We start from the raw sequence: 16,793 nt of genomic DNA, 5'->3' as shown, positions 1-16,793 counted from the left end.
GGTTATAGGTTTTGGTTTAGGGTTAGGTTTAGGTTATAGGTTATAGGTTATAGCTTTAGGGAATTGGGAATATGTTTAAGTTATAGGTTTAGGGTGTGGTTTAGGTTAAGGGTGTGGTACCTGTAAATATAGATATAAACACAGCCTGTCCGAATGGCCAGGCCCCTCCAATGTTGTACATAGGAAATGGACAGCTTTATCATGGTCATAACAGCGGTTCCCATCTTCTAGAACTCCCGCTCATCTGGATAGCTCCGACGCACATCCGGGTTTGCTCCATTAATTTTGAGCAAATACATAAACACGGCTTGTCCAAATGACCAGGCGACTCCAATGTTGTCCATAGGAAGTGGACAGCTTCATCATAGTCATAATAACGGTTCCCACCTTTCAGGAACCCCTGCTCATCCAAATAGCTCCGACGCACATCCGGGTCTGTTCCATTAATTTCGAGCAAATACATAAACACAGCCTGTCCAAATGGGCTGGCCACTCCAATGCTGTCCAAAGGAAACGGACAGTTTTATCATGGTCATAACAGCGGTTCCCACCTTCCAGGGACTCCCGCTCAATATCCGGATAGCTCCGACGTACATCCGGGTTTGCTCCAATGCATGTCTTGCTCATGAGCATGCCTAATATTGCTAATGCATGAGATTCAGCACAAATACCTTTTCATGATTCAAAGAAGGGAACTCGAGGGTTTTCCTTACCTTCCATTGTATGCTTCCAAGGTGCAAATGGCCCTTGAAACACACATACATCCTGGGAATCGCTTCTCAAAACCGCAGACTATTTTATTTTGAAACTCGTTCATCTCACCTGAAAACCTGTCACACATAATGAATAACTGTAACCACAATGATAACTATTGTGAATGTTACCTTCTAATTCTGCTCTATTAACTAAGTTTCATAAAGCAGTTGAACCATTGGAGGAAGATGGAGACAGGTTTAATCCTAAAGAAATTGATGTTTGTATCAACTAGAATATGAAGAGTGATCATTTCTTCATTTTCTGCATGGTATAAAGAAAATTCAGTAAGAACAGTTTTGAATGTCGCATTACTCTTAATTTAAAGTTCTCTGTATTCATTTCCTTCGACATGTGTGTGATGCCCACTTCTTCCAAAACTATCAAGATGGTTCAAAGTGGGCCGAAGGTGCATATATGGTCAGATTTGCATCTACCATAAGATTTGTTTCCAAGTTATAGCCAAGTCATGCTATTAATCATCTAGTTGCATGCCAAAAGTCTAATAAAATCCTTATAATGTGGGGACCACCTAAAGTGACTCCTAGCATGGAATGCCGAATGCTTGCCTGAAACAAAAACAAAAAAAAATTGAGAAACCAACCTTAATTGGACGTTGGGATAAATGTTTGTAGCTCTGGCATTGTAGCCTCAGCACAAGCTCAAGCTCTGGCATTCCTCTTCACTTGATATCTTCATACCCCTACAAATGAGAGGTAGATTTTAGAAGAGATTAGATATATGTAGAGAGAGGTTCTTCCTTTCATGTAGCATGTAGATATATTCCAACATATTTATACATGGGCATGAAATGGTGTCCACTGCCAAAAGTCCATAGGCAAAGGAGTCAATGAAGCTTATTTTGCACTTATCTTTCTGGAAGAGAACCCGAGTCGAAGCCAACAACTTGCAAGGATGATTTTTAACATGAAAGATATTTGTCCATCTCCAGCAAAATGTATTCAAAATAATCCAATTGGAATGAAGGATGAATATATATATATATATATATATATATACCCACACCACATGGGAAATCAATCTGATGACCTCCCAGTTAAACATCTTAAAATAATAAATAAATAAACAAACAACTATATTGCATTTGTGGCACTCCTGACAAATAGAATTCTAGATATTAAAATAATCAGTAGCTACTTTAAATGCCAAATAAATTAAACTCATATGTACATGTCTAGAAAAATTAGAGTCAAGATTTGTTGTTGAAACCCTCACTCTACCATTATCGATATAACACGAAATGTCAAGAAACTACATGCGAACAGTGTTTCCTTCACAACATCAATGGGCCAACATGACATACTTGTAAGAGATCCTAGGTGGGCATCAACATTCATTGGAGATAAATTTTATAAATTAAAAAAAAGGAAGAAAGAAAGAAAGAAAGAAAGAAAATAAGATCGTGTGCAAATCATGCATACATATAACAAAAATGTCCAGAAATGTTTCAAAGCAATGAATTATTAAAACTGAAATTGCACATCATTCAGTTCAACTTTTAAGACAATATCATTGAGAAATTAAAAAATAAAACCTAATCAAAAATTGGAAAGGTCCCAGATGAGAACTCTGTAAGTATTAGTTGCACATAAACTGTGTGGCATTTTTTTGTAGCCAAGCATTTGCCTTCATTCAAGATTAGAGTCTCTTCATTCACAAACATTTTTTAAAAGTTAGTGAAGCAGACAAAACTGAAGCATTCCATTTGCCTTCTTTCTTTAAGTGTTAATGGCATTCTCATGCAACATGGGCTATATAATGATTGAAGACCATAAACAGTGCCAATTTCCAGTTGGAGAAGCAAACAAAACAATCAATTAAAAATTTAAGTGCTTTCTGGACGTGATTGGTTGCCAGTTGGAAAGAAACTGCCAACTGCTGAAATGCATAGCATCAGTCATTAAACAACCCCTGTGGCTCCCTTTGGAACCTCACACACGGCACCGACTGGTCTATTGTACCACTTGCAACATTGAAATGCCATGAGTTTCATATTTACACTTGAAATTGAAGTATAGGATGATGTAAAATGCAAATATGTTAACTATTTGGAGTATCTTTGTATCCTAATTGTAAGAAGGGGAATGAATGATGTGTCTTAGCTGAAAAATGCAGAACAGATGAGCCCACATCAAGAGAAATAAAAATACTTTCATTTCTTACTGGACTTGGAACAGGATGGATCACAGCAATAGGGACCTCAAACTGTGGAATATCATCAGCGAAGGGCTCATTTTTGGGTTGTTCACCAAGTGCGGACCACCATGAATAGCAGCCAATATCACATTATTTTGAACCAAACACCGCTCCGGCCAATATCTTTACCTGCAACACATTTATAAAATCAGCAATTTCATTTTATTTAACAAAATCCAACCCATTTATAAAATCCAACCCATTTCTCTTCACTGCAAGTATGATATGAAAGCAATAGATGGACCAAAACAATTTGCAACTTGAAATTGTTCTAGACCATCCAATTTTATTTTATGTTTTTAGAAAATGTATGGTCTACATGACAATTAACCAGCTTGAAATGAAATACACTGTTGGTTCCACCTGATACATGGCTTGGGTGTCCCATGCGTACCAGCATTGATGTGTGTGACCTGGTGTTATAAACATCAATGTCTAAGTTAGTTAACAAGCACTCACATTTATGGGATCTGGACCATTCATCTGTTTGGCCACGCACAAAGAACCACACCAATCTAATGATCCTAGATTAACCTAATTAAAGTTCCATGAAGATTTTGGATGAGATATGAATAATGTTTAAAGTCCAGTATCGAGTGTGTATGTTGTATGACGGCAAAACCATTTGAAAATTTTGATAACCACTCGACCTTAATCGAGTTATTTGGATTTGGAGAAAAATGAAAAGAAAACAAAATGGTTGAGCTAGTTTTTCCCAATATTCGTGTATTCATCCCACTTATTTTCCTTACCCAAGAAAATGTGAGGCTATCTGCAGTTTCATGACGACCCGTCAATCTTCTTTCATTACCCAAGAAAACCAGTTATACTGATACAAATTACTATGCCTTAAGATGATTCTCGCATGATTATTTATGTTTTGTCAATCAATTATTTGTCAGCGTAGACTACAAGTAGTAGGTCCTTACAGGATCAATGTGTGGGCTTCCTTGCCTGTTTTATCATGTAGCAATCTAGGATTCCTAAGGGCCCAACAAGCATAAGGTGGACCACATTCCCTACGGAAGGCTCGGTACGAACACAAGATGGGCTTCAAGGCTTAGGTGGTCCTATAGGGTATGGTGGAAAGTATCATTATCAAATGGGGGCCCAACAGATTGGGATAGCCGAATCAAAGGGAAAGATGGGTAATATAATCATCAATGGGGACCCAACGGTTTGGGTTAGCCCATTAAGGGGAGATAAGAATGGGCCTAACAGTGGGCCCTAAGGGGAGTTACAATGTGGACATCTAACCATCATTGCTCATACAACGTGGACATTAAACCTTCATTAGTCCCAAGGCATGTCCCATTTAATATCAACCAGGAACATGTATGGGCATCATAAACATCATTACATACATCCTAATATAATCACACATCATAATGGGCCGCATCACATGTGTCTAATACACATCATAATGGGCCGTATCACATGGGCCTCACTCATGGACCACATATACATCATAATGGGCCACATCCCATGGGCCTTATGTACATCATAATGGGCCTTAAAGACGGACCACATGCTCATTATAATCGGCCTCATATACGAGCCTTATATACATCACAATAGGCCGCAAAAATGGGCCTCATCTGTCAGACCCTTAACTGAGTATCCGTTTTGTTTCGTTAGGTCCCATGGTCCTTTGGGTCGAAATCTAGCGACTAGCGACTTGTAGGTTGCATTTGCAATGACCATTAAGTTCTGTCCTGTAAACCTAACCCAATTTGACCTAAAACCTATTCCCTTGCGACCGCATCGACGCCGCGGTTCAAACGTTGCGCCTCGTGCATGAATCCGATGTGTACATCAAAAGTTATAGGCCGCGCTTTATTTGGACCCTTGATCATGTTTTGGTGGGACCCACCTAACAGTGTGCACACCACCCTATACATGCATGACATCATCATTTTCGTAATTTCCTACCCAACCTATAGCTAACCTAGACCCCTAGCCCCCTAGCAAGCATGGACCCTTTCTCCAAAACTAATCATGGCACATCTCTCTCTTCTATGAACAATCATGGTTTCGCTTCTCAAGGCTCATCATGGGCCTACATTGCCATCATTACCTTGCCTTATCTCTTCATCTCTCTCTTTTCTCTTCAATTTTCATTTCTTCCTCTCCATTTGCAAGAGAGAAAAATATCCACCATTCCAACAAATTCCAGCCCTCTTTCCTCCCATTTCCCCTTAAATCCAACCCCTAAAACTCAATCTTAACCATAGATCTATGACCCTTGGAGCTTAAGGAGCTTGGAGATAGGAGAATCTTAGGGATCCCTTGAGGTGGGTGCTCATTTACCATAGGTTTTTCTAATTTTATCTTTTGATCTTCTTATTCTCATTCATAGGAACTTGTGGGGCCCATCAAATGATGGTGGAGGTCCCCCATGTCTCCATGGGTGCGGCCAGTGGCCCACCCTTTGCATGCATGATCCAGTGATGGGGCCATTCTCCATGGACCCCATCATGGCAATTTCTCTTTGATGTATGGTGTATGTGGCCATTTAAACCCTAGATCCTTAGTGGGGATGGTATTCCCACCTTAGATTCGATTTTTAGATGCATGCATGTGCAAGATCTAGCTTGTAATTGATATAATGGATGATGTGTATGGTTGTGATGATGGAGAGGGCCTCAATAGCGGCGGAGCCCCTCTCCTATGGCTAGATTTTATTTCCCCTTCCTTTGATTTTGATTTCTGATGTGTGTGACTGATGTAGAGGCCCTGGAATGTCCAGACCATTCAAGTAAGGTGGGATGCCCCTTCCTGTCCATTTTCTGGACAATGGCATCCCACTTACTGCCCTATTGTTGCATCCATGAAGTTTTGGGTTGGGGATTTGGTCTGGATGTTTGTAGGGCCCACTAAGGTGGACCATATCATCATTTTTGTGGATTATTTTCCTTTTATTCAGCAGTTATGGACTGATGTGTACAGTTATATCTTGTTGTCTAAAAAATTTCTAGACTGTTTTCGAAGTTGTTTTTCATTGATCTTGGCATGGAAGATTGAACTTATTATAGGCATGTTTTACCCCCATTGATAGTTAATTCTTGGAGGTGTGGACCCCACCTTGATGTATGTTGAAGTCCACCTCCATCTATCCTTAATTGATCACCCAAAAGTGTGGGCCAAGAGGGGAGGATGGTCTAAATTTCTGGACCGTCCAACCACTCTGCATAATGAAGAAACATAAATATTAGCTTGATTCTGAGATGTTGGGCCACTTTTGTGGACCCCACTCTATTGTATACTTGTAAAGGGATGTTGGCCACATATTTTCCCAATTTTTGGTAGACCTGGGCCCACTTTAATGAGGTGCACAAGTTTAGACAACAACATTTTCCTACAGTAATTTTATTTCTAGACTTTGCTGTCCATTTTTGAAAAATATGTTTGATTGTGGCCGTACTCCTCATCTATCTTGTGGCCCACTTTGTGGGGACCCATCTCAGGTGTACGTGGGCCACCTAAATCACCAATTTTGGGGGTCCTTGGGGCTGGAACGGCAGCACCATTGTTGGACGTCGAGCTGGGCTGACGTTCAGCCATGGGCTAGCTGTCCTCCCTGGTGTGGCCCACTGAAGTGTGGACCGTCCTCTGGTGGGATGTCCACCTGTGGAGCCCACCTTGATGTAATTCGTACGAATGCTCTTCTTCGGGATTTTCATCAGCATGATCCCTCACGTTTCAGGGGTGAGCCTGATCTTACAGTAGCCGAGTTGTGGCATACCGAGGTGGGGAAGATCTTCGACATCATGAGATGCACATCAAAGCAGTAAGTTCAGTTGGCAATTTTTCTTCTTTAGGGTGAGGCCCAGCACTGGTGGGCTTCTAATTTTAGATCAACTAGGAGAGATTTTGTATGGACCTGGAAGGACTTCATGGATCATTTCGACCAAAAGTTCTTCCCTGAGCACGTTTCGCAGCAGAGAACTTTGGAGTTTGAGACTCTTGTTCAGGGAGATATGATAGTATCGCAGTACGAGGCACGTCTTGTTGCCTTGTCCTGATTCACGACCTACTTAGTGGATGATGAGAGGCGGAAGGCCCGCCATTTTGTAAACGGCTTGCATCCTGCTCTCAAGAGTCGAGTGGTTGGGCATCTTCTTATGACATTTGCTAACATTGTGTAGAGGGCCCTAGTTTATGAGGATGATTAGGCCACTTTTCGGAGGTCCCAATATCAGGGAGGAGACTGGAAGAGGAAGGAGTACTTCGGTAGCTCTTGTCAGCATCAGCACTGTTGGCGTAGGGGCTATTCAGGGTTTAGAGTGCTAGTAGCGTAGCCAGCTTCTTCTTCTGGTTCATTTACTGGAGTCTATTTTAGATGTGGATGGACGGGGCACCATAGGCACAAGTGTCCCCTTCCCCAGCAACAACAATAGTAGCTAAGGGCATCACAACAGTCCCCGCACCAGCCTTTACAGCAGCAGCAACAGCGACCCCAGCCCCAGCCTCTTAGGCCTCCTCCACAGCAGCAGAGGCAGTAGGGTAGGCCGCCACAGTGACCACAACAATAGCAGAGATCACAGATGCAGAGGAGACATGCACCTACCTCGCAGGCCTAGGGCAGATTCTATGCCGCGCAGTAGGTGCAAGGTCAGGACCCTTAGTCATTAGGCTTGCTTCCCTTACCAGCCTAGGGTAGATTCTACGCCACTTAGCAAGACCCTCATTCGTAGGGAGGAGTAGTTGAGGATATTCTTCTTGTCTCTGCTTTTATTGATTGTATATTGTTTGATTCCGGAGCATCTCATTCGTTCGTAGCCAAAGAGTTCTGTTGATCGACTAGCCTACAATCGGAGTTCGCTCATGAGGCTTTATCAGTATCGACTCCCTTAGGGAAGTCAGCAGTTTTGGTTCATTTTTATTCGTCGTGCCTCGTTCTAGTTGGGGATATGTTTCTGCCCGTGGATTTGTTCGTGTTGCCAATGATCGAGTATGATGTTATCTTGGGTAAGGATTGGCATGCCGAGTACCACTCCGTATTGTACTGTTCCGACAAGACAGTCATGTTCTGCATATCCGACTTGTCGTTATTTCAGTTCATTTCCAAGCCCAGAGGAGAGCAGCTGTCTAGTTTGTTGGCCTGTGAGTAGAGGAGTTAGTAGCTAGGTGTTTTAAGCAGTTGCCAGTTGTTTGTGAGTTCCCCAATATGTTTTAGGAGATTCTGAGATTCCTGTCGCCCCCATAAATAGAGTTTCAGATAAATCTTGTGCTTGGTACCGCGTCCATCTTAAAGGCCTCGTATCGTATGGTACCGATGAAGTTACGGGAACTGCAAGTGTAGTTGGATGAGTTATGGGAGTTAGGTTTTATTTGTCCTAACAGTTCGCCATGGGGATCCTTGGTATTATTCGTGAAGAAGAGGGATGGCTCGTTGAGGCTCTACGTGGATTACCTCGAGCTCAACAAAGTCACTATTAATAACAGATACCTGCTCCCAAGGATTGATGATTTATTTGACCAGCTGGAGGGTGCACAGTTAATCTCCAAGATTAACCTGCGGTCTGACTATCATCAGATTCGGGTCTGAGAGGAGGACATTCTGAAGATAACTTTTTGAACGTGTTACGATCATTTTGAGTTTTTGGTCATGTCTTTTGAGCTGACCAATGCACCCGCCATCTTTATGCAGCTGATGAATGAGGTCTTTTGGCCCTACCTTGACCAATTTGTTGTAGTCTTCATTGATGACATTCTGGTCTATTCGAGGACCCGGGAGGACCATGAGGAGCATTTACAGATGTGTTAGAGACCCTCCGTGCCCACCAGCTATATGCGAAGCTGGAGAAGTGTGAGTTCTGGCAGGAGGAGGTGAAGTTCCTTGTTTACGTGGTGACAAGGGAGGGTGTCGCTTTGGACCCCTCAAAGATTGATGCAACGCATCAGTGGGGCCAACCCATGAACTCCGAGATCCGTAGTTTTCTTAGTTTAGCGGGATATTATCGGCGATTCATTGAGGGTTCTCTCGCATTGCAGCACCGCTAACCCGGTTGATGTGGAAGGGCGCCGAGTTTGTTTGGAGTGACGCCTGTGAGGAGGTATTTGTGGAGTTGAAGGACCGCCTTACGTCCACTCCTATCCTCACTCTTCCCTCTGGGAGTGATGGGTTCATTGTTTTTACTGATGCCTCGAGAGTTCGTTTAGGTACTATCCTGATGCAGTACAGGAGACTAGTGGTGTATGCCTCACGCCAGCTCAAGGTCCATGAGTTGAACTACCCCACGCATGATCTGGAGTTGGCAGCAATTGTCTTTGCACTAAAAGAGTGGAGGCATTATCTCTATGGGGTTAGGTTCGAGCTCTTCTAGGACCATAAGAGCCTAAAGTATTTATTTTCGTAGTCAGAGCTGAATATGCAACAAAGGCAATGGATGGAGCTCTTGAAATATTATGATTTTGATCTTTAGTACCACCCAGGCAAGGCAAATGTGGTGGAAGACATGCTCAGCCGTCAGCCACGAGGCCTAGTGGCGCATATGATGGTTCGTGAATGGAGTATGCTCGAGGATGTATCGGAGTTCGACTTTGAGTTTAGTATGCAGTCCTCTATTGTTCAGCTTTCGAGCCTGTCCATTCAACCCTCTCTTATCGCAAAGGTGATTGAGGCTTAGTAGACAGACGAGTCGTTGTAGGGATACCAAGAAAAGGCATCATCCGTGGAGCAGTTACACTAGAAGATTGGATCCGATGGTGGACTTTGCTTTAGAGGTCGATTGTGTGTTCTGGACGTGCCAAAGTTGCGTAGAGATTTAATGACCAAGGCACACCGATCGTGACTTACTATCCACCCGGGCTCCACGAAGATGTATCGAAAGATGAGGAGGCAATATTTTTGGTCGGGGATGAAGAGTCAGATTGCTAGTTTTGTGGCCATGTGTGACACTTACCAGCCTGTCAAGGTCGACCACCAGAGGCCCCTTGGTCCTTTGCAGCCAATGGGCGTTACGCTATGGAAGTGAGAGCACATGTCGAATGATTTCATCATGGGCTTCCCGAGGACTCAGCGTAGTCACGACGTCATCTGGGTTGTCGTCGATCGTCTAACGAAGTTGGAGAATTTTATTCTGATTTGTGCAACCTAAACATTGGATCGGCTTGTGAAGGTATTTATCGAGGAAATTGTGAGACTGCATGACATTCCTGTTTTGTTCGTTTCTGACCGAGACCCAAGATTTACGTCTCAGTTTTGGAGGAGCTTTCAACATATTATGGGGTCCATCTTGCAACTCAGTACCGCGTATCATCCGCAGACCGATGGGCAGACCGAGAGGGTCAACCAGATTCTTGAGGATATGCTCATAGCTTGCGTGATCGACTTTGTGGGTAGCTGGGACGAGCATTTGTGCCTGACAGAGTTTGCATACAACAACAGTTATCAGGCGATCATTAACATAACTCCTTTTGAAGCACTATATGGCAGACCATGCAGATCTCCTAGTTATTGGACCGAGGTTAAAGAGCATCATCTCCTAGGTCTCAATCTTGTGCAGCAGTCATCTGAGGTAATCGACATCATCAAGCAACAGCTGCGCACAGCTTAGAGCCGGCAGAAGAGTTTTGCTGATTGTTAGCGTCGACCCTCGAGTTTGCAGTTGGGGACATGGTGTATCTTAAGGTCTCTCCCATAAAGGGCGTGGTGCTGTTTGGAGTGAAGGGCAAGCTTGCCCCAAGATTCATAGGACCTTTTGAGATCATTGGGTGTGTGAACGTCATGGCCTATAGGCTCCCCTTACCTTCTGAGTTGTCCGGTATCCACAACATGTTCAATGTATTGATGTTACGGAAGTGTGGGTTGAACATTATTTCGGTGAATGATTGGCAGCCCCTTGAGGTCCATGAGGATGCTTCTTATATTGAGCAGCCAATTCGCATCCTTGATTGGAAGGAGCAGGTTCTCCAGACCAAGATCATTCCCGTGGTGAAGGTTCAGTGGAGTCATCATTCAGAGGCAGAAGTGTCCTGGGAGCGTAAAGCAGAGATTAGGGAGTGATATCCTCATTTGTTTGATTGATTGTTTGTATTATATTATGTACTGCTTTATGTTGATTGATACACACACACACACACGATGATGTTTTGCCTTGTTCCCTGTTTTGTCCTATATGTGGTAAATTTCGAGGACAATTTTTTTTAGGAGGGGAGAGTTGTCAAACCCTTAACCGAGTAACTGTTTTGTTCCATTAGGTCTTGCGGTCCTTCCTGTCGAATTTTGCGACCCGCGACCTGTAGATTGCATTACGATGACTCTTAAGTTCTGTCATGTAAACTCGACCCGATTCGACCCTAAACCTATACCCTTGCGACCGCATCGATGCCGCAGTTCCAACACTGCGCCTCGTGTGTGAATCCGATGTGTACATCAAAAGTTATAGGCCGTGCTTTATTTGGACCCTTGATCGTGTTTTGGTGGGACCCACCTAGCATGTGTGCATGCCACCCTATGCATGCATGACATCACATTTTCATAATTACCTAGCCAACCTATAGCTAGCCTAGACCCCTAGCCCCCTAGCAAGCATGGACGCTTTCTCCAAAACTAATCATAGCACATCTGTCTTTCCCATAAGCAATCATGGTTTTGCTTCTCAAAGCTCATCATTAGCCTACATTGCCATTACTACCTTACCTTATCTCTCCATCTCTCTCTTTTCTCTTCATTTTTCCTTTCTTCCCCTCCATTTGCAAGAGAGAAAAATGTCCACCATTCCAGCAAATTTCAGCCCTCTTTCCTCCCATTTTTCCCTAAATCCAACCCCTAAAACTCAATCTTAACCATAGATTTATGACCCTTGGAGCTTAAGGAGACTGAAGAAGGGAGAATCTTGGAGATCCCTTGAGGTGGGTGCTCATTTAGCATAGGTATTTATGATTTTATCTTTAGATATTCTTATTCTCATTCATAGGAACTTGTGGGGCCCATCAAATGATGGTGGAGGTCCCCCATGTCTCCATGGGTGTGGCCAATGACCCACCCTTTGCATGCATGATCCATTGATGGGGCCATTCTCCATGGACCCCATCATGGTAATTTCTTTTTGATGTATGGTTTATGTAGCCATCTAGACCCTAGATCCTTGGTGCGGATCTTATTCTCACCTTAGATTCGATTTTTATATGCATGCATGTGCAAGATCTAGCATGTAATTGATATAATGGTTGATGTGTATAGTTGTGATGATGGAGAGGGCCTCAATAGTGGTGGAGCCCCTCTCCTATGGCCGGATTTTATTTCCCCTTCCTCTGATTTTGATTTCTGATGTGTGTGGCCCACTTAGGGGCCTCGGAACGTCCAGACCATTCAAGCAAGATGGGATGCTCCTTGCTGTCCATTTTTTGGACAACGACATCCCACTTACTGCCTTATTGTTGCATGCATGAAGTTTTGGGTTGGGGATTTGGTCTGGATGTTTGTGGGGCCCACTAAGGTGGACCATATCACCATTTTGTGGAGTATTTCTCCTGTATTCAGCAATTATGGACTGATATGTCCGGTTATATCTTGCTGTCCAGAAAATTTCTAGACTATTTTCTAGGTTGTTTTTCATTGATCTTAGCATGGAAGATTGAACTTATTATAGGCACGATTTATCCCCATTGATAGTTAATTCCTAGAGGTGTGGACCCCACCTTGATGTATGTTGAAGTCCACCTCCATCTGTCCTTGATTGATCACCCAAAAGAGTGGGCCAAGAGGGGAGGACGGTCTAAATTTCTGGATCGTCCAGCCACTCTGCATATTGAAGAAACATAAATATCAGCTTGATTTTGAGATGGTGGGCCACTTTTGTGGACCCCACTCTATTGTATACTTGTAAAGGGATGTTGGCCACATTTTTTCCCAATTTTTGGTAGACCTGGGCCCACTCTAATGGGTGCATAAGTTCGGACAACAACATTTTCTTACAGTAATTTTATTTTTATACATTGCTGTCCATTTTTGAAAAATATGTTTGAATGTGATTGTGGCTGTACTCCTCATCTTTCTTATGGCCCACTTTGTAGGGACCCATCTTCGGTGTACGTGGGCCACCTAAATCACCAATTTTGGGGATTCTTGGGGCTGGAACGGCAGCACCATTGCTGGTTGTACAGCTGGGCTGACGTCCAGCCATGGGCTAGCCATCCTCCCCCCTTGTGGCCCACCTTAATGTATGTGTTTCTTCCAACCATCCTCCCTGGTGTGGCCCACTGAAGTGTGGACCGTCCTCTGGTGGGACGTCCACCTATGGAGCCCACCTTGATGTAATTATGGCCGGCCATTCAGGCCTTTAGGGACGCGTAGGCCCACTTGGGACGTCCAGACTTTTGGGGCAGCTGCTGGACTACAAGTCCAGCAGCAGGCCCACCTAATTTTATGTGTTGTATCCCCACTCTCCATCTGATTTGGGTCCACTATGATGACTAAGGGCCACTATAAAAATTTATTCCCCAAGATTACTATCTGCTGGACCTCAGCAGGCCCAGGAGCTGGACGGGCTAAAAGTCTAGCAATGTCTTAAGGAATAAATTGTACATGTTGCTGAACATTGTAAGGACATGGGGCCCACCAAATGGAGAGTATTGTGTACACACACTATAAGTTTATTTCTGAGAATTTTGGGCTTAATTAGTGCTTAGTAAGACCCACCTTTTAGTTGTTTATTTGCGCCCAAATGTATAGTCCAGATTTTTGGGATGTCCAACCTTGGCCCAGTCCATGTGCATGGATTGTCTTCACATTATGCTGGACTTTGTGGGCTGAATTATATATGTGATTGAGTCCTTGATTGCCCATCTATTTTACCTAGATTTGTGCTGATATTAAAGGGCCCATTTGACCCAACTTGGATATATTTTTGCCTATGTGCTTGGGCTTATGGGTTGCCCACTAGGTCGAACATAATGCATGAATTCGGTGGCCATTGTTATTAGGCCATAGCTTACCTTTTTGGGCCCATGATGTTGTGTGAGGGCTTTGGACCATTTTCTTGTGGCCCATTATGTGATATGATATATATATATATATATATATATATATATATATATATATATATATATATATATATATATATATATATATATATATATATATATGTATTGCTGCCCATTTTATTTTTAAGGTAGTACTTGGGCCTTGGGCCTTGCTTTAGGTAGAATCTTATTGGGCCGCCTTCTAGGGGACAATGGTGGTTAAATGTCCATATTGTGGACCCCTCTAGGCCCATTGAATTAGGCTCATTCTCATCTACTGGTGGTTGAATGTCCACCTTAGACCCTTTGTTAGGCCCATTCTTATCATTTTAGGCCCATAGCATTGCTCTCTTAGTCTTTTTGGGCTACCCCAAATTGTTGGGCCCCCATTAGCAGTTATGCTCCTTCAATTTCATGTAAAATTGTCTAAGTACCTAGACCCTACCTTGTTATAAGGAGAGTACAACATCATCGCATGGCATACTTAGTTATCTTTACAACCCATTTCCATGTTCATCATATGTGTGCTTGGTTGAGATGTGATTGGTCATGGTTTATGCCATTGGGCAGGCTGTTATGGGACTCCCTGAGTGATGTAGTTGCCCCTCTTGAGCGCGTTGTATGTGCAGGACTGATGCATGGTTGATTTGTGTGATTCATGTATCTAGCATTGCATAACACAGTTGATATTCGCCCTAGCTTCATCAGAGTCGTAGCGTCCATAGGCATATCGTGGATGGCCAGATTTGGACACCAAAAATATTAGTTTAAGCACTGTGGGCACATAGGATGTCCTTGGGTGAAAGTCCCAGAACCTTTATGGTACTAAGAGATGCTCCAACATCGAGATCGACTGAAAAACATGAGCATCGGTGCCCTTACCATTAGGCCGTGTCTCCCACTATATCGTAGTCAGTTGGAAAGGGGTGTGGCCTTATCCTCCTGAGTGAGGGGGCATTTAAGCTAGGTTAAGTTTGATCAGCTTGTAAATGAGTCCGCTACTGTTGAGCCTTGTTGGTGATTGGTTGTCCACATGCGGGTAGTGAGGTCTCTTATGCTCACTAGGCTGCGCGGCTAGGGAGGTGGCAATTTATGTGTAGTATACTTGACCTCGGTGACTTTTCAGAGAGGAACTACACTAATATATGGACTTAACATGAGGATTGGCATGATTTCATTGCACATTGCATATGACACTTGGCTATATAAGCCCGCATTGGATAGCCTTGGGATGGTTGATGGTATTTCGCGTTGAGTTGCATAGCCTTTAATTGGCAGATGATATTCCTACCTTGCATTTGCATAGCCTTGTTATGGTTGTTGTTTCATGGTCTTACCAGCATTTTCCATATACTCTGATATTGCACAATTGACACCTATCCCGCACACACGTATACCTCCCTCTAAGTTTTTTATAATCTTATGCATGATTGATGTGTGTAGGTGATGCTACGCAGTAGCAGTGCAGGAGCATGAGCGTGCATTGGAGCTTTCTTTTGGAGTTCTAATTTTTAGCCATTGTATCTTTCTTATGCGCCTTGTAAAAAGTTTTTATTCTTAGTGGATTTTGTGATGATGCTCCTGTGGTTATTATCTGTGGGTTATGATCTTGGTTATGCTGATTATGAAACAAACTTATGTTATAGAAATCCTCCTTGTAGTATCCCAGGATCAGAACCTGGTGTATGGGTGCCATGAGCCTAGAATGGGGTACTACGGAGGCTGTTGACACTGGATTTGGCAATCGAAAATATTGCGAGCCCGGTTACTGAGTCTGGGGCGTGACATCATATACATCAAAATGGGTTGCATCACGTATGCCTCATATACCTCAATTGGGCTGCATCGCATGAGCCTCATATCTGGGCCTTAAATATATAACAATGGGCTATATTATATGGGCTTCAAATTCATCACAATGGGCCACTCATATGGGCCACACAAATATCATATTGGGCCACATATGTGGGTCATACAAACATCACAATGGGCCTCATTCAAAGGCCATATATACATCACATTGGGCCTTACTCATGGGCTTTAAATACATCATATCGGGCCTCATCATATGGGCCTCAAATATATCATGATGGGCCACATCCCATGGGCCTCGAATACATCACATCGGGCCACAACCCATCGGACGCAACAATGGGCCTCATATACATCAAGTGGGCTGCATTGCAATGGGCCGCATCTCATGGCAAAAAATACATCACAATGGGCCCCATCGCCTAGCCCTCAAATGTATCACAATGGGCCTCAAATATATCGCAATGGGCCACACAAGTGGACGGTATAGAAGAAACACGTACAACATGGTGGGCCCTACATCCATGGCCAGACGATGTGGATTTACAGTACATTCATCATGGAGTCCCATCGTCCAGCAAGCTGGATGACAAGGATATACAACAACACGTGCATCATGGCTTGCCTTACGTCCTAGAAATGGATGGATGACCTGGATATAAATCACATACATCACATGGGTCCCATCCTACGGACGGTGTGGATAAGACCCATACATCACGGCCGTCCCACACGACAGAAAACAGATGGACAGCATGAATATACAATATATACATCACAGCGGGTTGCACAAATGGACAGCATATATATACAATACATGCATCATGGCGGGCCGCACAAATGGACGGATGGTGGGGATCAAACCCGTACATTACGGTGTATGCCACAAAGTAGGGGTGAAACACAAACATCATGCACCCTTACTCAGCACACCGTCCAGATGGACGGTGTGGATACAAGATACATAAATCAAGGTGGGTCCCACCTGCCCACACATTTCACACATGTGGGGTGGGCCCACACCTCAAAAAAGGAGGACG

The 16,793-nt window shown here is 43.5% G+C and overlaps 1 long non-coding RNA gene across 1 annotated transcript; it reads right to left on the bottom strand.

The window, feature by feature from the left end:
- Positions 1–2,451: 2,451 nt before the first annotated feature.
- On the bottom strand, positions 2,452–3,783 carry LOC131227243 (uncharacterized). Its single transcript, XR_009162131.1, has 2 exons — positions 3,723–3,783; positions 2,452–3,099 (listed from the first exon to the last, which is right to left on the bottom strand). It is a non-coding gene; the product is annotated as an uncharacterized LOC131227243 (long non-coding RNA).
- Between the last annotated feature and the right edge of the window lie 13,010 nt (positions 3,784–16,793).

Source organism: Magnolia sinica, chromosome 15, assembly GCF_029962835.1.
Source record: "Magnolia sinica isolate HGM2019 chromosome 15, MsV1, whole genome shotgun sequence".
Classification (NCBI taxonomy): domain Eukaryota; kingdom Viridiplantae; phylum Streptophyta; class Magnoliopsida; order Magnoliales; family Magnoliaceae; genus Magnolia; species Magnolia sinica.
Note: the sequence above shows the minus strand (reverse complement) of the source record. Positions and strands in the feature narration are given on the sequence as shown.